The sequence below is a fragment of the Aulostomus chinensis genome, chromosome 15 (assembly GCF_037954235.1).
Source record: "Aulostomus chinensis isolate RoL2024-O1b breed Wild chromosome 15, RoL_Achi_v1.0, whole genome shotgun sequence".
Lineage (NCBI taxonomy): Eukaryota > Metazoa > Chordata > Actinopteri > Syngnathiformes > Aulostomidae > Aulostomus > Aulostomus chinensis.
In genome coordinates this window covers 20,633,621-20,657,705 of record NC_141334.1, presented here as the reverse complement: position 1 = coordinate 20,657,705, position 24,085 = coordinate 20,633,621, and the positions used below count along the sequence as shown (strand labels likewise).

The following is a 24,085-nucleotide window of genomic DNA, read 5'->3' as shown; positions in this document are numbered from 1 at the left end:
TATAGCCAGGTTGATTTTCCAAGCCCTGTCTGGTTTGCAATGGTCTATCCCATCCCCAAGGGAAGTCCTTTACCCGCCAACCCCCATCCTAATTTGAACTTTGACCCTTGCCTCCTACCTTTAATGATATCAACCCCCTCCCCTCTATGGGGGAATGTTTTGAATCTGTTTTGGCAGGGTATCGTGTAAGGGTGCCTATAATGGTTATATTAAGCACCATTTTTCTTTTTGGTCTCCTGTAGAATAGTTTTACATGTTTCATAGTTAGTTTGGCTGGAGTAGATAAAGGCTTCATGGTCATTTTTTTGAGAGGTCTAAGGGCTCTTAGGCTTTTTACTCTGGCAGTGACTAACACAAAGTGATGTCATTTTATTTTTGGACCTGCTATCCTAAAAAATGTGACATAGTTGATGATTATCTTCTTTGTCTATTATCTCATATAGTTAATAAAGTGCTGTGGAGCACATTAGTTCAAGCTGAAAAAATAATTTTAAAAAAACAGTGAATTGTTTGTTTTGCAGAGTGGTCCCTGCCCAGGCCCGGCAACATGCTAACATGCATCCTTGGTGGTCTGATGGTCCAGTCACACATGGATAGCTTTCTCACCATTGGTAGTTCACAACTCCAAGTTCAGCAAAATACAACATTGTAACCAACCTGTGCTGCAAGGAAGTTGTATGACGGGCTGAAATTTAGCACAACACTTTACAAGTTGGAGGCAGCAGGTGTGATACATGTCTGTCCTGCTGCCTTCAAATGGCTGTGGAGATTTAATCATGTAAAGGTGAGAGCTTTGTTACAGGCTGTTTGTTGCTGATGACAGATAATTGTTGGAAACAGCCATTAATCTTAAACTCAGTGCTTGCTGCTTTACTGACATTATAATTACATTACATCTGTATCTTTGGTGTTGATCTAGACATGTCAATGTCAGGACTTGTCCCTTGGTATTTTGATGATTGCCTTTCAACTCCTAGCATGTTTGGTCTCTCCTCTCACCCTTCTGCTAATCACATTATGCATAGCAGGGGAAAAAACAATTTACCAAATCATAGTTGAGATGCAAGCACCAGTCATTGCACCCCAATGACAATGACATTTGCATTTACTGTAATTGTCTTGGCAAGCATGTGTAAACCAACAGTGGCTATATAAAAGACTGGCCACAATTGATATCATATGGTTTACCCTCCAGATTAGATTAATTATATATTTTAATCCAATTATGATATTTCTGTTTCTCTGATTTTACATACATTTAAATTCACTAGGTATACGTATGAGCCATGAGTGCGTTTTGTTCCTTGTTCCAACATTTGTTGTTCTTTGCGTCAACTTTCGGCCTATCAAGTTTTTGTTAAGTATAAACTGTCACATTAATTTATACTATTATTTGTGGAATGAATTATATTTCAGCAACAATCATTTCCACACACTTTTGATACAGACTAGAGTTGACCACTGTCATATTTTAATGAAATACTACTGATTTCTTATTCTCTCTTGCTTTGCTACTTTCCTACACAAAGTGTATAATGCAGTCATTCACAAAGAATTGTTCAGGCACCTCAGGTATGCAACTGATATCCTTGTAAACAAAATGCACAGATTCACTTCATGGCAGCTCCAGTTTTCTCATTAGTGTCAGTGCACAAAACAGCAAGTAGCTTCTGTTTTTTAAGCTGCAGTTCTGGACAAAGTAATAAACATTGACAACAGCAACAGATTGTTTCACCTTTTACAAATTGATATAAAATGTATAAGTACTTTGGTGACACACAACAATGTAAAGTGATATTTTAGGTCACTGTCTGCACATAGCTCAAGATTGATTTTTGTGTGGCTCCAACAGAGTGGGATTCTCTATAGTCCATAACATTTTGTGGTATTTAGGAGTTACATGCTTCTGTTCAACTTATTCATTTAAGATGATCAGTTTAATAGAGGACCTTCATGATGTAAATCAAGCTGTTTTACAAAGTCAGATGCTACATTGATAAGTGTAAAATCAGTATTATCACCTGTTGATATATAACTATATATAGACCTTGTATGAACGTTCTTGCATCCACTTTATTATTCTTCATTTTCTATATGGTGTTTGTAGGAGCAGAGACACATTCTTTTTATGCTTGCATAGTTGAGTGGGTGTCCTTTACATAAAGTCACAGAGCTAATTACACCTGGTGAGAACAAAAAAAATCAGAGCAACACAAGCAGCAAACAGCTCTTGCCACAGGTTACCTGCTCCAGTCATAAGCTGAACATTTTCTTATTTAGTCACAAGCAGAGTTGAGCGCGGACGGCAGATGCTCGACAGCTTTGTGTTAAATTGAGTGAGGGAGCCGGCATATGAGAGGCTCCGGGGGCAGAGCTTTAATCTTTTTTTCTGGTGCATACCTTGGTCTTTAGTGAATCACAGGTCCATGACTTACGCTTATGTTTTTTCGCAACTAACCACCAGATTGCGTTTGGCTACTGTTGTAGCGAAGCTGCTGAAGTGAGTAACCTGGGAGAACATGCTTGACTGTTGTTGCTGTTTGAGCAACAACAGTCAAGTGGTGATAACTATTTGACAATTAATTCCTTGATTTATTCAATTGCTTGTTGTAGAACAAATGTGGAATGGAATTATTTGATATGCAGTACCTCATATTTCTTAGTTGGTCTTTTTTGTACAGTTTAATAAAGCCACATTTGGCAATGCTATGGATTTGATATGCTGTTTTTTGTGGTGAAAGGGCTTGCATTTTTCGAGGCTGGTCCTGTTTTCAGTCTTATTTCAGACAGCACAAAATATTTTAATCAGGAGGTAGAGTACGACATGTCATTAGTTTGTCATGCTTCCTGTCTTTTATGTTTACCCTGTCAAAAAATTCTGGCCTCTGAGCTGAAATCTTAAGCAACCAGCATGCCCATATAGTTGACTTTGGACGGCACTAAGCATTCCTGCTCAACACCACATTAGCCCCTACTTCTCCCCTCCTCGGGGTGCTGGGCAGCCTGCCAGGTAGAGGTTGCCATGACTCCTAACACCACCCTTTGCACTGCCATCCCCCTTCCCCAAGAAGGTGCCAGATTTTGGGAGGAGGGGTGGTGGGGGTGGTTAATGTTTTGATTTAGACAAAAGATGTCTTCACAATGTCAGCAGAATAGCTGACATTGGCTTTCTGGTTGCAAATAATGTGATCTTTCTGGCCAAGATTTTGTAATGGCACTAGGTGAGAGAGATGGAGAAAGAGCAAGAAGGAGACACAGAGGAAGGAAAAGGGGGGGAACTTTAAATGACGATGCCAGCCTACAGTTTTTATCCAGCTTTTCTCGTCATGTTTGTTGCCGAGAAAATGGCGGACAGCACATCACTGAACTGAACCCGTTTTGCTCAGAGCTCAGTGTAGGAGTGCCCCCCGGTTTTCTCGTCCTTCTTCTCTTTGGCAAAAAACAAAAACTGTTCTAATGCCTGCTGTTTATTTTCACGTAGAAATTGTGGATAGAGAAAAATGATAAATCAGACACGATAGTAGAATTCTGGGTAAGTGGCATTTTCACTCTCTTCTGACTTCAGACTTTCCATTGTCGCAGTGCGGCCGTAGGAATATTCCGTTGTCTGTGTCTCTCTGGCACTGGCATAGTTAATGGTAGCTGACCGTAGCATGCTTGATTACACTGGCATCCCTCGCAGCCTCTCTGCTCTCTGCGGTCTTGGCTAAGTTGAGCTAACCTCTCACCGCAGGCACATTGCTGCCGGCCAGGATGGGGACTGCCATGGCAATTCTGTGGGCTAGTTTGGGATTGTTGTCCACAACAGATTTATGACTGTTATGATTATGGACTCAATTTCACATCTGGGAACTGCTGAGGCATGTGACACTCCTAAACCACGCTACAGCAACCTAAGGAAGTACAGTAATTTGTTTTCAAATGTTTTCTCCCCCGTGTGGATCTGATGTTAGGACAGTTACTGGCATGTTCTGTACTGTCTTTATTTCTTTTCCTCTTTGACACCGTCATAACACTGATTGCTTTCAATGCAGTTCACTGGTAATGTTGCTGGTGTTTCAAAAAACACTGCTACTGTTCTTAATTCAGTGTAAGATCTAAAATATTCAAAAATAAGCCTTGAGAAAAAGAAAATACATACTATTATGTGGTATTAAAATTTTTTTCCTGTTTTTTTTTTTAGGGCAGTGAACTTAGAAACTTACCCCTGCACGCAAATAAATCCTGAGCAGGACACATTCATGAAGGGTAAGTTAACATGATCTTCTCACCATCTGTTTCATGAACTTTACTTTTTGGGGGTAAATCTCAGCAAAGGCCAGCTAAACCGAACTCCACATTTTGAATTGACTGTCATTGTTATGCTCCATATGTCAAGCAGCCACATGGTCATCTGTTGCTCAGTACATGAAGCAAGATTTTAGATTGTTTTAAAGTCCTAGTTTTTTAAGACACTCAACATCTGCATTCCCATTATTTGCCACATTATTAATGTTCAGATTTTATGCTACATTTTTAACTATCAATTTTGTTTTATTACTTTGGCTATAACCATTTGGCACAAACCCGTAGATCCGATCTTGTGGCAAATCTGACAGCACAAGCTCGCCTCTGTGGGTCTTTGTCACTGTGGTGTGAACATCGTCTCTTAACCTTGTTCTGTGTCTTGGTTTTTATGGGTCATGTTTAGCAATGCACATCATTGTTGCAACCCCACAAAACATGAATGTGATGATGTAACTTCAGCTACATGGGAGCTATATAAGGAATCCTAGCTGAAAATGTGTGCATCCGGGTTGAGGTAGTAGGTTGTATGGTTTAGAATTATACCCTGGGAGTTAACTGTACAACCTTCTAGCTTTCCTTGGAGTACACGTATGACATCTGTCTGTACAGAAGGTTACTTTAATTCATATTGCAACATTGTACAGTGCCATGTCAATGGTCTTAATACCACTGTCTTTTCAGATTATGTGCAGTTCTCTTTTCTCATCTTAGTTTTAGCTATGGTCAACCTGCCTGCTGCAGCTCAAAACTTATGTTGTATTTTTGGACATAATGCATTCTGTTTGGTCAGAGTAACCACATTGCATTGACTGCATTAGGGCACCACAACACAACAAAGCTGTGTTCCTCTATCTTTCTTGTAATAAGCAAGTCCAGTATGTTGATCAATCCTCGTGAAAAAAATGCAGATTTATGCTTGTGAAAAAGTTGCCGCAGCTGTATAACTGTAGAACATGTCCTAACTACTTCTGGTCTGACGATTCATGTTTGACTTTTTCTCAGGAAGGTGTAATTGTGTAACACAACCTATTTCACACAATGATGGCTGTGCTTTTCAAACTTTCTTATACTTCACTCCATTTGCTTAGCGTGGGGCCACAGCTAACCTTTAATTCAGTCCCATGTGAGCTGTGTGTTTAACATTCTGATGCACACATGGTTTAATGTAAATACACAATCTGAAATGAAGTCAGAATAAATCCAACTCACTCTTTATAACAAAGGTTGCCATGCCTCATGGCTTTTGCACTTCGCATTCTAACATTCTTCTGTGGTTGGTTCAGATGAGATACATTTATCAGGGACATAGAAGTTGGATTATTGTTCACAATAATATTTAGAACTCCTGCCTCAGTAGACTTTAGTAATAATCCAGTTTGGACGGTGTTTATATATTGTCTGTTGGCCTTGTGAGATACTTTTTGCAGTTCCATACAATTAGTATTTGAGATATGAGGGTCAGGCAAAAGCTCTTCTCAGGGAGGCTGAAGTCTCCGTTTGCTGTAGACTTGTCCAATAGGCTAACCCTATCCAACTTCATCTACATCTGGCCTGAAGCCACTTTTTAGTGAGATGGGTGAAAAATGTTCTTGCAAATCAGCTCCAAATTTACTGCAGTATATTGATCTCTATGCTCATTTGAAATGAAGGGAGTGACTTTTGCTGTAGTTCTTGATTGACACTGATTTTGCTGTGCTTAACTGCACAACCTATGACTTTTATCCATGTAGCTTTCAAGTGATTGCATATTTATATTCCGGTGTTCTGAATTCCCACTAACCAACCTCATAGGAAACAGATACAGATTCAGATTGTTCACATACTTTGCAATTTTAAGCCATACTGGTAATCATTGAAAGAAATCTCAAAAAGTTTTGTTTGATCTTGAGATTTTCTAAGATTCCATTTAGCTGAAGGATTACTTATACAATTGAATTCATAATGATAACAAAGAGAAGCCTTTTGTTTGACAGAAACTGTGAGAAACAAAGCCACAAACCAAAAGCTGTGTACAGTAGTTTGATTTATTTATTTTTTTAATTTGCAAAGAGGTTTAATACCTGAAATTATACGGAAATTGTACACTACCTCAGAAAATCTTTTACCACTTTGTGTAGATATTGAATGGGATTAATAGGAAACAGCTACTTTGCACATCATCAGAGATTATATCTGTGGTGATACACCTGACCGGTGTTCCAGTCCAGCCTTGAGTCATCGTAATCAAACAGGTTTCGGCAAGTAAGAATGTGATACTGTTCAATTCCTGGAAAACCAAGGATGTCCTTTATTCTTTTTTTATAACCCATGATCAGGAAGAACACACATCCTCATTCTAGTGATCACCAGAGTTAAAATCACTTATTTTCTGTCAAAAAGGAGTCATAGTATCTGCTCAAAAATGGATGATGTAGAGAGGAAGTTTAAATGATGAGCATTTAGGCATGAATAAATGTCGATGCTTAGTTTATTTTGAAGCAGGAGTCTTGTTTTACAGTTTAGCTCAAAGTCTTTCCTCTTCCTCAGCTCTCACAACTTTAACTGTGTGGAAAGTCAAGATTTGCCTTGCTAGAGTTTATTTTAAGAGCTGCGATTTTCTCATCTATCTTCACCTCTGAACTCTGATTATTCCTCCAGATGTGTTTAGGAAAGCATTGCTGCATAGAATTGTGCTGCCTCAGCACTCCCTTGTCCAACTGCTCCAGCAGCACAGCTAAAAGTCATTGGTTCCAGCTGGGCCTTCATTTATGGGATGGTTGAACAAATAAATTATGGGATTAGATAAAGGTAGTTTAGGATGCAGATTTTTTTCATGTTCTTTTCCCTATAATAGCCCCTTTTAGAAGTCAGTTTACCCAGTACAGCAAGGTTATTCACTTGACCTAAAGAATTGATAAATTAAAGATTAGAATTGTTTAATTTGTAAGTTATTTACAAATTTTTATTCATAACAAAAACAGGGTTCTGTGTCCCATTTCAAAACTTTTTTCTCTATAAAACGTTTCTGAAAATCCAACGCACTGAATTTAGGATTTTATTAAAAAAATGTTGTCATCCAGGGCTGCACAGTGGTGCAGTGGTTAGCACTGTAAGCAAGAAGGTTCCGGGTTCGAGTCCCGGCTCGGGCACGGGATCTTTCTGTGTGGAGTTTGCATGTTCTCCCCGTGTCTGCATGAGTTCTCTCCGGGTGCTCCGGTTTCTTCCCACCATCCAAAGACATGCAATTGGGGACTAGGCTGATTGGGTTCTCTAAATTGACCGTAGGTGTGAATGTGAGTGTGAATGGTTGTTTGTCTCTGTATGTTGGCCCTGCGATGGACTGGCGACCTGTCCAGGGTGTACCCCGCCTCTCGCCCGTAGATGCTGGGATAGGCTCCAGCCTCCCCGCGACCCTTACTTGTAAGGAATAAGCGGAAGATGACGATGGATGGATGTTGTCATCCATGGCAGTAGTCAGCTGTTAAATTATGCTGACCACTAGAGCCAAAAAAGTTAATTTTCTCGATCATATGTTCAGGTAGACTCGGAGACTTGGAAACTGTAATAGAGCATTTGAACACAAATTTAATTGTCATGGGAATAGATCCAGCATATTGTTTTACATAAGCAGAGCATTACATTACATAAGTTATGATTGCCCTGCAGATTTCACCTGTGCATATTTGTCAAGCAATGTGGGAAGAGAAATTCAAGTGTGTGTTCCAACTGACTCAGAATACTTGTAAAATCAGACAGTGGCTGTTTGCGTCTGTAACCACTTTGCGAGCAGCAATTGGTTTAAAGCTCTTGACGTCACACATGAGTGAAAACCTTAGTATCAAATCGGCAGCCACTGGAACACCATCAGCTCTGGTCAGATTGGTACTTAAGCTCCCCAACTCATAAAATCTCACTTTCCTATAAAAGCGATCAGCCTAAAGCAGTATTTCTTCCCAAGGAAACATATTCCCTTAATGTGGTCGGCTAAATGGCAAATGAATAATCATAACACACCAATAGCAGACGGGGGTGTCATTGATCTGTCTGGAGTCAGCCTCTCTCTGCCTGCTGCATCAGCCACTCTTCCCCTATTGATACGCTCTTACCCCTTGACCCCTGGGACAGATCAATGGCATTGATTGGAGAAGGGCAGGGACAAGGGCAGGATCTGCTGACTGGCTCGACAGCTAGTGTGACAAGACATGATCGCCATTAATGTCCCGTTGGCTGGCTGGCTGGCTGGCTGGCTGGCAAGATGCTGTGCATAACGTATTCCCTGCCTCCTGCTCCCCTCCCTCTTGCTCCCCTCCCCCTTCCCCCCTCATCCTCCGCTCTCCGCCTTCACCCCTCCTCTTGCTACTCCATGTTTCCATTCTCTGCTGCTTGCGCTGACTGAGATAAGTCCATTGTTTGGATACCTATCTGACGCTTGCCTGGCATCTGTGGCACAGATATGCATCTTCAGCCTCCGTGGAAATATTTTGAACTTAATGTGGAAAAAGACAGTGTCATTGCAAGTGTCTGCTGCTGTCTTTGGACTCATTGTATGTGCTAGTTAGGAATCACAATGGAGCCTGTCCTATTTTCAGGAGCTTTGAAATGTCTCAGTACAATTCAAAGCGGGGGAATTAGAATAAGCTTCAACTCTGTCACAATAACAGTGCTGTATTCTCTGATCAATACCAAATCCCACCCTAATAAGACTCCTTCATGGCCTCATTCCGCTGTTTATCTGAAAATGTGTCACTGGTGTATATAGCAACTGAATTGTGTACCTGCCATTGCTCTGGTGGGCCATTTGCGTCATGAAATGGGTTCTATTGCAGTCTAGACTTGAAAGGAGGCAATGTTAGTGTGTGTTTACTGGAAGGGGTGATGGGCAGGATGCGGTGCAAACTCCAGACTCTGCAGTGACACGGCTGTAATGGAGCTGATTGATCACCTATATGGCCGCCTGCTGGCCCCCGCTGCCTTAAGCATAGAGTAACTCCCAGCCCCCTTCTTTGCGTCACCAGTAAAGTCATCAACAAGCCATTCTGCAAAGACAAACCATCCCCCATAGACTTCAGCCTGACCACGGTTTTGACATTGGCTGTAGGATTTACTTCAACAAAGCTTCAGTCCGAGTTTCAGTTGGATAGAAGGGCATTCACATTCACCACCATCGATCAAAGGACATTCCATTTCCAGTTCAGTCTTTGTGTAATTGCAGAAGGGTTGGATAGCTGCTGTTTTTCATTATAATTAAATGGCATTATAAATCAATGATAAAATTTACAGATCTCTCTCCCCACCTCCCTCTATGTCACACAGGGTCATAACCCTAATCCATCCAGGGTGTTTAAGGTGATTAAAGTCTGAGGTTGGAAAAAGGTGTCAAGGACAGATCTCATTCAGACAGAGGGCATAAAATGTATTATTTTGTATAAAATACTAAAATTATTATATTATGTGTATACATAGCATAATTTTGTATATATATATATTTTATGTATAATTTTAATATTTATATTTGATACAAAATAATACATTTTACTCCCTCTGTCTGAATAAGATCTGTGTGTGTATATCTATACACTTGTGTGTATAGATATACATACACACCCATACATTTATATATTTATATATACACATGTATGTGTATATTTGTTTTTATATATGTACGTATATAGTATATGTACGTATTTATGTATGTGTGTGTGTGTGTGTGTGTGTGTGTAATTTACAGTATTGAACTTGCACAAGGTTCACACTTCTCTGTAAAGACCGCTGGTGTGTTTCTGCCAGGAGTTTGTTGGTTTAGTTCAGTGATCACCAAATTATTTGTCTCAATATCAGGAGTTGCTGTAGTCTGACTCAGACAGACAAGCACTGCTCCTGCTTGCTGTTGTCAAGCCTTGGTCATAATATTATGACAGTGTGTTCATGCTTGCACTGACCGTGTGTTTGTGTGTGTGTGTGTGTGTGTGTGTGTGTGTGTGTGTGTGTGTGTGTGTGTGTGTGTGTGTGTGTGACTGTGCATGTGAGACTGTGTGTGTTTGCTGAGCAGAGTGGCTGGAGGATCACAGTGCATCCCTCCATTCAAACTGCACTGAGAATCTGTTTTTTTTTTATCAAAGTCGAGCAAGTTTGTTTGCTCTTGCCTGTTCATGTGCTGCCAGCTCCATCTGTGTGTATGTGCCCTATGTGTGTGTGCGTGCCATTTCAGATGACACTTTGTTGTCACTTTCATATTTGTTGATTGTATTTGTGCAAGGTTTGTGCGTTAGAGTGCTCACTGACTTCATGTTATATTCCCTGTTATGAGGCAATCGCTAAATGTGCACCCATTTCCTTGGGCAGCCAGCTTGCTGCAGTGTGTGTGTGTGTGTGTGTCTGTGTCTGCGTCTGTGTCTGTGTGTGTGTTTTCACCGATGGAAAGAGAAGAAATTGATCAGCACAGGGAGGAACGTGTTCACCAGCAAGGGCTGGATGGAGGGTGTGTGTGAGAGAGAGAGGGAGGGAGAGAACGAGCGAGGGCTGTCGCTGCAGACTCCTGCTGCAGTACCTCACTTTGGGCAAGCAGCTGCAGACAGGGAGTAACAGACAAGCGAGACAAGCAGACAGGTACAGACCTGGTGTAAGCGGAGGGGATGGGTGCGGAGAGGGGAAGGGGGGTAGAGATAGTGGTAGAGGGCAGTAGATGCTGAAGAGGCAGGGCTTTAAGAGTGGAGGGGTCAAATAGGATAGGGGTGGGGGGGTAGGGGGTGCTTGCAAGGTAGTGTGATGCGGCGATAGTAGCAGCTGGAGGAAGCAAATGTTTTCGGCATCTATTTTCTGGTAATGGCGAGTGCATCTTGCTGGACTGTGACGGAAATGGGGAGAGGTGCAAAAATGAAATAAGAGGGTGCAGATGACAGTGGCACGACATGGCTGGTGTCCCAGTCTCTGGAATAGGAAGGCAAAGTGGTTGTAGTGGGGTGCTGAGAGACTGAGGTGGAGCTGACAATGCAAGCGCTGGGATGATGCGATGCTCTTGGAGAGGGGTGGGGATTGGGGGGTGGTTGTGGGTTGGGGTCCCACCTTACTGGTCTGCATCTGGCAGCAGTTTCCTGCAGACACTTTGGCTTCACCGCCCCCCTCCAATTCTTTCTTTCAACCCCATTTTTGAACCTTCCTCTACTGCTGCCCTGTTTTCTCTCTGTTCTTCCTCATCCTCAGCTTAAAGGCGGATAACAAAAGGCGTAGTCGGTGACAGAAGAGTGAGCATGCAAGGCAACACGTCGGGGGCGCAGAGCGTTCATTTCCGGAAGCCTACACTCTGCTTGGCCTTCCCCAGAGAGAAGGAAACAGTCAGAGACATCTATCTAAAAAGATTTTTTTCTGAGGGGGCGGAGTTGTGAGGTGGGTGGTGGGATGGGGGTGCAGGGTGGAGGGGGTGGGGGCAGACAGTCATGTGTTTGGGTACTTGATAGGCAAAAAGGACATAGGAATTTTTCCAATTATACGTTGTTAATATTTACTGCAGTTTGGCATTTTATGGCAATTAATGTTTGGATTCTTTGCTCTCAATTGTGGTTTGAGGTTTCATAGATGCTGTTTTATATTTGAGGCATGTTGCCTCTGACACTGACATCTTACTGTATGCCATGGTTGCCACTACGGTGGCAATGTTTGGAGGCGAGGTGGTAGGGTCTGGCATTGAAGGTGTTGCGGTCAGTGATTGAAAGTGAAATGGAGGCACAGTTTTCGGGGGTGACTTGAATACCTGTACCTGTCCTGGAGACGAGTCTGCTATTTTCTGGTTCTAGGATTTTACCAGTATTAATACTGAGCAGCTGAAGAATAGATCCTGAAATATTTTGTATTTTTCAAAATGAAATACCTGAACAAGCATTAGCAGGGTTTGCTCCTGTGTTGGTGAGCCAGAAACTGAGGCTGCTAAGCGGTACTCTGCATCCATCAGTCAGTGCAGAGAGACGGTCCATCAGACGGGTCCAGGTCCAGCCATCCTAGACTGATGATCAGCGATGCTCTAAGACAAAGAGGCGAGCCCGACTGCTTGACTGTGGGGCTTTTCCTATTCCAACACAAAGGCTAGTTAGCACAGAGCAGGGAGTGTAGACTTGTGTGTGTGTGTGTGTGTGTGTGGTTTTTTTTTCTGTGCCTCTGCTTCTGCTTATTTCTTGGTGTAGTCATGAAGATCATTTAAGTCTGGCAGTCACCAACGAATTTACTCCTTTGTCTTCCTTTGTCATCTCTGTTTTCATTCACTGCTGTTACTGTTGTCGAATGTCTTGTGGTATTTGGTGCATTTTAGTGTTTGTGTAAAATGCTTGTACCTTTGCATGCCCTTGTATGCAAAGTGTCCAGCTTAGCCTTCTAAACAAAGTGAATTATCTGCAGCGGGGAAAAGGGGGATCAAGGAACAATTCTTTTCTGAGAAAATGGATACTTTAAGGGAGCAGGGGAAAAAGTGTGCATGCATGTATCAGAAAAAGAGAGGGCGAAAGGGAAGGGTGTAAGTAGTATTAACTGCCCTGCAGCTGACTGCGGCTCCTTACTAGACTCTGTTGTACTTCACCTGCTCCCTGAGACCCTAACTTGTGAGCTCTCCTGATACAAAATCACGGGTTAGGCTCTTGGGACGCAGGCGGAGGGCACAATCAACTTTCTACCAAATATACCGAGGGTGAAGCTGGAATGAAGCAGCATCTAATTTACAGCTAAAAACACATGTTCGGCTGGGGCAATGTAGAGAAAGAAAATGACTTGACACAAGAATTAGTTGTGTAAAATACAGAGCATATGATTGTAGGATTTTAGTTCGATTGGATTCTCTCTGATGCAGGACTACGCAGCATTAAGGAAGCTGAATATACAGGAACGGGCATGTTTGGCTAAATTTTTGCTAGAAAACATCATTTGAACAGCAGTCATGATTGCAGGCAGCCCATTGCTATAAACCCAAACAATCTGTCGACTGTGCAGTGAATTAAAGTCTGACATTGTAATCTCTCTTTGTGTCAACATGAAGAGTCAAGTAACACATGATGTGATCAGAAGTGGTAGGACACCGACCTGTCCAGCCCACCACACCCCAGACACCACAGCACTGACACAGCTGGTAGATTAGATCCCAACCGAGGCAGTTCCTCTGAATGGGATCAGTCCAGCCTCATTCACACACCCCATGAGCACTCTACTGTTGCTCTTTTCAACATCATAGAGACTCTCAACAAATTTTTCTTTGGGTTCTCGCTAACTTAATCCCTTCCCCATAGCTAAGCAGGCCATTCACACACACACACACACACACACACACACACACACACACACACACACACACACACACACACAGTCATTTTTCTTACTTTGCGTCGCACTTTTAACAAATATATTTTACCATTTTGATGTTGCTTTTCCAATTGATATGAATACATCTGATTAAAATTGCATAAAATCCAAACTGATTTCTAAAACATTGTAACTTATGAATTAAAAAGAATACAACTACCATGGATATAAAAATGTAAGTTTCCTTTTTTTTTAAACTGCCTCATTTTTTAATGATTTTTTTTATTATTTCAACTGTAATATATGTATGATAAAACAGATCAAATGATCAGTCACTTACTATAAGTGGTATCCTCTGTGCATTAATTTGCTGACCATTTTAAGAACAGAGGAAATGTTGAATAAAAATCAGCCTACTTTCATAATTTTAAATCAGCTCCACTGGATTTTTATTGCTCTCTTAATTTGATTGTTCCTCTCAGAATTTCCCATTGAGCCGTCACAACTACATTGCTTAATGATCTTAATCAATATTTAAATTGGATGTGTAGGGTGACTCAGGTAGACATTGTTATTCAGCCAGAAGGCCTTGTAAAAAAGACAAGACTCAACATTGAATAGAAAAGGAAAACACTGAATTAGTTTCATATGGACAAGATTATAGAATTGCAATTACTACAAATTAGGCATGGGGTGTGATATTTTTCTTGATGGTGTTCAAAGGTGTGAATTCATCCAGCATTACAATTTGACCTGGTCTTTCTGTTTTTCCCAAGGCTGCATGGTTTTCTGAGAAACCTAATTTCTGCTAAATATTCCATATTATGAATGTAGCTCAAAACAATTTTTCTTTTTTATCTAACACCCTCCTCTCCATCTCGCTAGTCCCTCTCTCTGTCTAATTATGTTTTTTCCAATCTCACCTCCCCATTTTTATTTTCATCGTGAGCAACGCTGAAGCCAACTTATCAGTCTGTGCTTATTGCTACAGAGCCCCCAGCAACAGCTGAAGGAGAGCCATGCCCCATGAATACCAAACAGCCAGGCACAGTGCGACAAGTGCTGAGCAGTCAGATGCAGCACAGCCAGAGGAGTGCTGGTGCCCACAAAACAGCCAGACAGTTTTATTAGGGTCTGTCTGACACGCAGCGAAGTCTGGCAGCACTGAGCCCACTGATGAAATCCTCAGCGCTCCCCCAACAGTAACAAAGCAGCATGCTCAGAGCAATCTGCCAAGGATCCAATAAATATCAGCCTGTAAAAATCTGCTCCCGGCTAGTTTGTAACTCAGCCGAATGGGGAATTGAAAGTTTGTTCAAAGTCAAACTTGTTCTTGTTGAATATCAGCTAAATTGATCTCTTTTGTTTATACCCTCTATATATGACACTTACACAGTGGAAGGAAAAGAAAAAAGCGTGCTTCTGCAAAAGCAACTAAACGGCAAATTAATTCACTTTTGTATTTTCGACCTTTCAATTGTGTCTCTTAAACCTGTTGAAGCACAGGTTAAGTATTTTGTTTGCTCTCCTGCTAAATTGCTAATAAATGCCTTCAAAGGCTGGCAGAAAATTCTTGCAGAGAGCTTCCAGAGAAATCTGCTCATATTTATGCTTAATTTTATTCATGTCAGTAATAGTGAATTATGCTGATATGTTTTGGGTAGAAATCAGTTCCTGAAGGGCACGGACAGTATTTTTTATAAATTATTCTGGAAATGCTCATTTTATGAAATCTTTTCATTTTATTATAGCAAGATTCAGCCATCGTAAATGTTTTCAAGGTCAAATTATTTAACATCGAGCTGTCATATTTCCTTTTAATTGGCATTGTCAAACAAATTTACATAAATAAAATGATTATAAATTAGTGACAATCTTGAGGAAACCAAATAAGTAAACAGATGTTAACATACACTTAAAAAAACAATTTACAAAATATATGTTTTTTTATTTTACTTGCTTCTCTGCTGTGATCTGGAAAACGTACAATATGAACAGGTGCAATGTTCAGTAATCGCAATACAAGCCTGGATATATCTGGGGTTTCTTTGCTCAGTGTGTTCAGGTTTCTGCAGGAAAGATTGATTCAGACTGTGAATAGGTTTAGATAAACTAAAGGCCCAGCTGATGGATTCGAGTGTGAGCAAGAGATTACACTGCATTGTTCTGCGGTGGTCATGTAACACAGCACGCCGCTACATCTCTCCCCGATTAAAGTAATAAGGGCAGATTAATGTTGATCCACCACATTTGGATTTGTGGCTGACAAATGGCATCAGATGGATTAAGTGAATTGGGTGGCTTGTTTTTGTTTTCTCTGATTTGCATTGATCGTCAGGTGTTGTTGTCTGTTGGAATAGCTTTGGCTTTCAGTGGATCTCTTATCGCAGCAGAGTAGGGGAGGAGGGGGCGTCAGGTATACCTGATAGCCAAGCAGCATGGAATGGAGTGGGCAGGGGTGGGGAGGGTGAGGTGGCGGGATGTCTGAGTTTCCAGACACTGCGGCAGGAGGCCAGACAGTCACCTGAACACCTACAAAAGTGTGCTGATGACACCGCGTGCATGCACCAGTGCGACACGCATTTCATCAAAGCCCCACCATTTAAGCTTTTTATTAAAGAAAATACAATTTTGTTTTTAATTCAATCATGGGTATAAATTATTTTGCTACTCATAATGTAATTTGCACTGAAGATACACAAAATACCTATAGGATCCTTGGGGGGGGGCAGATGCTCTTCATTCAAGTTTTTGAGATAACATTGAGTGCATGGAAGATGAGGGTGTCTATTCGAAGGACAGTTGAGCCACCTCACAGGCTACGAGAAGGGGTCAGGGAAGTGGAACTGATGATTGAAAATCAAACAACAAAGCTCAGAGGGAGCAGCCACATGGCCTGAACGGCCACTAGTCTCAGCACAGCCAACTGGAATGCTCCAAGACTTGATTTGTTGCATGTGTGTGTTTGTGTACATGTGTGTTTTGTATTGTTTAAAATTCAACAGAATTTGAGAGTGTATTCCCCTTGGTGTTGCTAGCCCTGCTCTCTCCCCTCTTCTGGTGTTAACTCCCCTTTTCTCTCTGATCTGTGATTTACTTTGGAGGCGTTGCCAGGGAAACATGGTATCTGGCTAGCAGCTTGATGGAGTTATTCAACTGTAACTAGCTGGGATAATTATCCTCTGTCTTGCAGGTCGGCTATCCAGTGGCTGGGACTAGAGTGTGACCTATAGTTGGTCTGGCTTTCTTGCCATAGGCTGAAGTTGTTAACCCCTTGGCCACCTGACAGCTGGACTGTTGTACATTTGTTTTAGATGCCCAGTCAGAGTTTACATATCGATCCAGTCAAGGAATCTTCTCTCAGCTTTATGAGAAAATTATTCAAATCAGTTGAATTCAGCCAGCTTGGTTACATACTGGCAAAGCTTTGTGTCCCAGTTGGATTTAAAATTATTGTGTCCTCGAGTGTGTCTAGTGGTGAGGTGGATAGTGTGATTGCTCTCATTTTTGCTGAAATATCTTTTTTTTCAAACTTAAAAAAGCTGATGTTCCTCTCTGTTCTCTGAATCGTCTGTTGTCCTGCACTTAAGCTAAATTGCTACCAATCTCTTATCTTGTCAGGGAGCTGTGGCTGTTGTGTGTCTTCTTACATTCTCAAAGGCGAAAGGAATCACAGCCATTCTGTGTGGAGGACAGTTTTTAGGTGTATGTAGTACCTTGATTTGCTTGCGCACTTGCAGTAGACAAGTGAGTCAGTAAAAGTGTCAGGCTGCTGTAATTAGCCTTGAGTCATTTGGAAGCCGCTCAGCACTGCCCAGGTGTCCACTGTGCACAGAGAGAGACCAGATGACCTTCTACTCAGCTCTGTCCCACTGCAGTCTCTTAAAGCAGTGATGGATGTTTCCCTTAACACCCTCCCTCTCTCTCTCGTTCTCTCAATCCACACACTCCCCAACCCCCCTGCACCCGCTCGAGCACTATGCTTGCCTTATTTGTCCTGTCTCCCCTCCATGTTGCTTTTCCACACATTTTTTTGCCATTTACAGCCTTACATTCTCTCTGATCCACAGTGAGGAGGAGGTAAGGTCGGCAGAGTTAAACTGAAGTGGAGGGGGCATTTCCTTCAAGGGGAGCACAGAAGACGGGTAAAACACCTGAATACTCCTTCAGACTGGATCCCAACGTCAGCAGCAGGATGGAGGGCAGGATAGCAGGTAAGGATCAAGAGGAGGAGGGGAGAGGAGAAGAGGTGGGCAGACAACAAGGATGCACTCTTTTCAGCTCTGTAGCACACACATACGTGTGCAAACACACACACACACACACATACAGACAAAAAAAACACACACAGACACTCACACACACATACATTTCATTGTTAGGTTCACATCCATGTCTGCTAATGTCTTATGTAACAGTTCAGGACAGCACAAGTGTGTTCCTTTAATTAGATCAACCACATTAATTTCTAAATCCATATGTGTTGACTGAAGGATTATAATCTGTATTTTACATGATGTATGCAGTTATTGATCCACATATTGATTTTTATTGCATTTTATGTCTTAATGGTGCCTAGAGTGATGGCACTTTTAATATTTCATATTAAATGATCTCAATAAATTAATGTCCCAAATGACTTTGTCTTCTGTTTTTTTTTTTTTTTAGAAATCTAATGTTTTATTACATAGAAGCAAACAATGAAGAAATCCTGCCATTTTCCCTCAAACATACTCAGTTTTCACTTGTAAGGGTCTTGTTCCCCTTGATATGTAGGATATTGTTTTTTGCCAAAAGCAACATAGAGAGGTGTATGAGGTGTTTTCAAAAAAGTGTGCACGTGTGTGTGCGTGTGCATGCTTGCGCGTGTGTGTTTGTGTATTGAAGACAAGGAGTACACAAGTAGATGGAGGGAACATGTGTTTCAGTTAGAAAGAGGAGAGAGACAGAGAGAGGGAAGCAGAATGCATGTGTATTAGTTGGGGGAAGCAGTGCGGCCAGGCTGCAGATATCATCCATCTCCCTGTCACTGGCCCAAGGGCTGCTGGGAAAGTGGCAGCTCCCCGGCCCTGACAACAGAGGTTGCATCCTAATTTTCTGTCACACAACGCTTGGAAAAACCTGCGATGCTCCTCCCTCACCACCCAGTATGGAAAACCATTAACCCCTCGATGTGGGATCAAAGCACCGAGTGCAGCCAGGCCACCTCTGGCTGCGAGTCCTATCATCTGCCATCATCCACCAGCCGTGACTTGGAGCAGCACCACTTCACAGCACCATCTACACTTTATAAAACATTTATGACACCTCCAATAGAATTGAAACAGCACACTATGGAGGAAGACTGCAAACTCGTCAGTTAAATCAGAGCTGATGAGGAGGTCACATCACAAATGCTGTAGAGAATATGTGACAGCCACTCTAACTGGATTACATGCTCTCTGCTTAGCCATGACTAACAGCTCTAAAGCTACTGTCTCTCTTTTGTCATATGCGGTGCTTTCCAATTCTGCTGTTTTTCAGACATCATGTATGAATGTAAATGCATTTGAATTGTCTAGTTTCATGAGAGGACAAATAAAATGCCACCAAAATACTTGATTAAGACATGAGAAAGGCTGAATTATGAAAAAATCCTTCAACATTTTTTGTCTTTTATCAAACAATGAGGAATGATTTAAAATGAATACATGAGAAGGAATATTAGAATAACTCTACATAAAACTGCAAAGTACTTGGTGTTTTTAGTATCCACAATATATTGTGGATGTTTTCCCAACACAATGCACAAATATACACAAATAATTGTTAGGAAGTCATATGTATAGTTTTAAATTATGATAATATATGACCTTTATGGATGAATGTATGACAAATGAAGCTTTTTCTTCAGCATTTCCATGTAAATGTTTTGATGTAAGATGATGAAACATTTAAATTCATTTTTTAAACAATAAAATGGGAAATTGTACTTGAATCCTTTCTTTGAATGTTCAACAGACATTATCATCATTAGCATTGTTATTGTTGAATGTATTCCACCAAAGGCATTTCAGACTGATAGAGGGAATCACCTTTTTTTTCCTAAAAAAATTCTAAGCTGTTAGCAAAATCTGTCAAAAGTCTAATCACATGTCCTTTTGACGGATTTGTAATAACATGCTTTCTTCCAAAAGTGATGACCCAAAAGAATGACTGACTACATCCAGAGTTGTACAGTTATGGGGGGTTCTATGTTTTAAATAAAACTATTTCAATCTACATTGCATCATCTCAAAATGCATAAATTCTGAACATCAATATCAAGATTTATTTTGTGGTTTCTAAATAAGTGAGTGGGCATGATTGAGGGAGCATTTATTTTGTCCTAGATTAGGGATGATACTGTCTTGGCTGTTAGGGCTTTAAAACCAATGAATTGATAATCGATGTGAGAATGAGATGTGCTTTAACACATAAATGTTAAGAAAACGGGGCTGAATGCACTGCTCACATTTCAGGAGGCTATGAGATGCAAAGAAAAATTTAGCTTGTTTGAATTTGTCTTCAAAGCCAACAACAGGTCATGCAGTCTATTATAAACTGAGTACACAGTCACACTAAACTCAGTACAATTATTACCTATATCAACACACAATAGCATTTTGCATTAAGGCAACAAATTTCTGGGAAATATACTCATTGACCATCCTCTCCAGAGCCAGAAAAGAACATGGGTACCCTTCTCTCTCGCTGTGCTGTATTATAGAGCCGAGACCAACAGACCTACTGACTTCAGTTAGCTTAGCGCAATGAATGGCAGTGGAAATGAAGTGTTGGCATAAATTAGTCAGTGAATTTCACTTAAACTGTCTTTGCATGTATTGCTAAGGGTTGTGCAAAATATATGAAATTGCAATTTTAGAATAGATTTATTGTTGGAACCACTTTCCTTACAAAGCACAGTGATTTGATGCAGCACTGGACAACAAATCCAAACCACTAGAAGAGGGAGTGCTGCTGCACCATTGTGAGAGGATGAGAGAGATTACTTCTGCACAAACCTGAAACTGATCTACTGAAGAACTTTGACTGAGACATGCAAACATTTCCCATCCATTACAATTCATTGTGCTCACTAGCTCTCAGTGTCTGTGGGTCTTGCCTCCTAAATGCAGACAGGAAGTCCCAAAAAGTTGGCATGTTTCTGATGTCATCGACACAATAATTCTTGAAGTCTCATATTTAGCATTTAAAGCATCTTGAAATTTGGTATTAACATTTTTTCCCAAGGGCAGCACGGTGGTGCAGTGGTTAGCACTGTTGCTTCACACCAAGACGGTTGCGATTCAAGCCCCAGCTCAGGTACTGGATCTTTCTGTGTGGAGTTTGCACGTTCTCCCTGTTCCTGCATGGGTTCTCTCTGGTACTTTAGCTTCCTCCCACAGTCCAAAGACATGCAAGAAGGGACGAGGCTGATTGATACTCTAAATTGACTGTAGGTGTGACTGTGAGTGTGAATGGTTGTTTGTCTATATGTGTTGGCCCTGCTATGGACTGGTGACCTGTCCAGGGTGAACCCTGCCTCTCACTTGAAGGGCTGCTGGGAGAGGCTCCAGCCCCCCGTGACCCTTAACAGGATAAGCAGTAGAAAATGGATGGATGGATGGATAGATTTTTTCCCAACTAACATATTTAATATTTACAAATATTTCAAAGGTATTAGCTTGAGAACTGCAGCTCTTTTCCATTTATGAGACACTTCAAACTTTTCCATGGAAATTGCGCAACCTCCCTTTGATAACAGATGTGGCTGCAAGCAGCAGAAGAAACCCAACAATCAGAAATCAAATAAGATCTTTTGATAGGAATTTCTTACAAGAATGAACCTTAAATCCCTGAATCCTGATCCTGCCTGCGAGTGATATGCATATGTGTATAAACTCTTAACATCATATTAATTTCCAAGTTATATAACTGACTGTGTTATTATCAAGATTATGATATGATAATAATTCAAATGAAAATGAAATGAAAACCCTTTCAGTAATAATGCTATAACCATGTCATGAATTTGTGATATGTTCGTGTCATCAGCAATACAAAATACAATACCCTTAGTATATTGTGCAAAATGATATGTCCCATTTCCCTGGTTGGCAATAAAATATCAACATAACCTGGTTAAAATGTGGAGACAATTCAAACCTGAAAATATTTGAAACTGTTAACATGTTTTACTGAAGAAACATTTTTGCATGACATGAATGCAGCATGTCATATTGTTATATTATATATATATTATATAAACAATATAGCATATTGTTTCTGAGTTCACCAATATTTCACAGAATTGAGTGTAAAAACATTTTCATGACAATATTAAATAGAACTTTTGTGAAGGTTTTTTACATCATAATAAAAAATATAATAGCTAAAAGTAGCTTGTAACCAAACTAAACTGAAGAAACAATCATCAATGAAACTAGGGGGGCCCTGGATAGAACTACCCACCTGTTTCAACATATTTCCAATGGCCGCATCTTGCAAAGGCCACACTGAGCTCAAAGAGACTGAGACCTGGTACACTGACCAATGCTCAGCACAAAGACCCAAAGACCATTTTAATTTTTGATGAGTAAAATAAACAGTGCATGTACGTGTTATCAAAATCTGCTGATTGTGTCTTTTTGTTCTGAGGAAGAAAAAAAACTACACATACACACACACACACACACACACACACACACACAACAAGCTTTTAAAATGCTGCAAATGAAGCTCGGAACACATACACTGAGCTCCAGTGTATGGCTGTAAGTCTGTGTGTTAGCCCACAAATTAATGTGCGTGTATGTGTGGTTTCAGCGGTGTACTCATCAAATGAATAAACTGCATGCGTAGACATGTATCTGTTATTAGAGATCAGTTAACATGAATTTATTTTAAATTAAGTTTGGAGTAAATTAAGAAATTATGAATGACCTTTTACTGTCATAAAGACAATAAAGATGCCAAAAAAATACATTTGTGCTCTGAATGCAGATAAATCATTGCAATATAGCACCTAGAAAATATGGTGTACAGAAACAAAAATAAAAAAGAGAAACATTACATACAGACTCCTTATGTCAGGATTAGAAGAAACAATCAAAATGTTTCAGTGCCTGCAGGTTGCTCCAGAGCGTGTGTCCCTTTTAGCTTACCTGCTCCTGGTGTTCTTTCTCATGAATTCTCATTGATGGCTTCATGCCACCATAATCATGTACCTGTGATGAAAAATAACTGTTACTCCAAATCTTTTATTCCTTCTCCTAAACTCAAAAGTCATTTCAAATTCCTTTACATGATAAATCATGTAACAATTTCTATATACTATCCATTTTTAATCTATTGAATTACTCTTTATTTATTAGGGTTTTTTTTTATAACTATAGAAACTAATTTTTGTTCTTCACCAATGTCTGTCTGTTTTACCAATTTTTTAATTCTTGTGTAACATTTGGGTTGTTGCTTGGGTGCTTTGTGCTGTAAATCAGTTGCCCTTTTTGGATCACTAAAGTTGTCTGAATCTGAATCTTTAGCTGTACTATACTCCAAGCAGCTATTTGCAAAAGGCTACCAAAAAATGCACTCAATTAAAAACAAAAACAAAAAAGTGTGTCAATATTAAGTGCTTCTACAGTTTGCCATGTTTAATAAAATGTTAGTTTATTTGTTTATTTCTACTGGAGATAAAAAGATATTCCTATAAATATGCTAAAATCTGCCCAAAGGCTAATTTTCAGCTGAATAGCTAAACAAGGACAAAGGTTGGACTGAAGTTAACAAACATTTAAAATGACTATATACAAATATGTATAATGAATACAACATAACCATAAATATTGTATCTGTTGTAGATTCAATAATTCCTTTTTTTGTTCGACTATATCACCACTTTTTTTTAAATGTGTAGTAAATGTAAACATAGTTTACATTTAAGGTACAAAACTATTTCACTATACCAACAAAGTAGAGTCAGTTTAATCTACAAACGCTACAATAACTACATTATAATCAAACTGACTAAACTGCAATAGTAACTAATATGAATTAAACAAGGTCAAATTGCAACCCCCACAAAAAACCTAGACAGACACATTAAGGCTCATCATCAAGAAACAAATGTACATTTTCAAAACTGTATTAATCCAATCATTTTCTACTGCTTATCCCGAGCCGGGGCTCGAACCCTGAACCTTCTTGTTGTGAGATGACAGTGCTAAAGACCACACCACTGTGCCACCCAAACGATATTGATATAGTTTCAAATTTCTTCGACTAAGAATGAAATGGTTTTGGTCAGTTAAAACATTACTAAATAAAAACAGGATGAAGATGAGTAAACAGTCAGCAAGACAGTTTTATATATGTAAGGGGTGGCAAATACATCCTGAGGGGAGTCCTGAGGAAGCCTAACCTCCCCCCATCCACAGTGTATATTGAAGACTAGAAAACATGTTGCATAACAGTTGTGACTATATTAACTAAAAGTGCAATGTTTTCTGGTCTGATGTGATCA

At 40.3% G+C, this 24,085-nt stretch overlaps 1 long non-coding RNA gene across 4 annotated transcripts in view; it reads left to right on the top strand.

Annotated features, from left to right (window-relative positions):
* LOC147249138 (uncharacterized) overlaps positions 1-24,085 on the top strand; it is a 57,428-nt gene that overhangs the window by 29,053 nt on the left and 4,290 nt on the right. For 3 of the 4 annotated variants that reach the window (XR_015119460.1, XR_015119461.1, XR_015119462.1), the window contains 2 exons: positions 4,184-4,248; positions 17,613-17,756. This is a non-coding gene — a long non-coding RNA (uncharacterized LOC147249138). Of the gene's footprint in view, positions 1-3,804; positions 3,902-4,183; positions 4,249-17,612; positions 17,757-24,085 lie in introns of those variants that run through there. The other variant, XR_015119463.1, reaches the window with a different exon arrangement.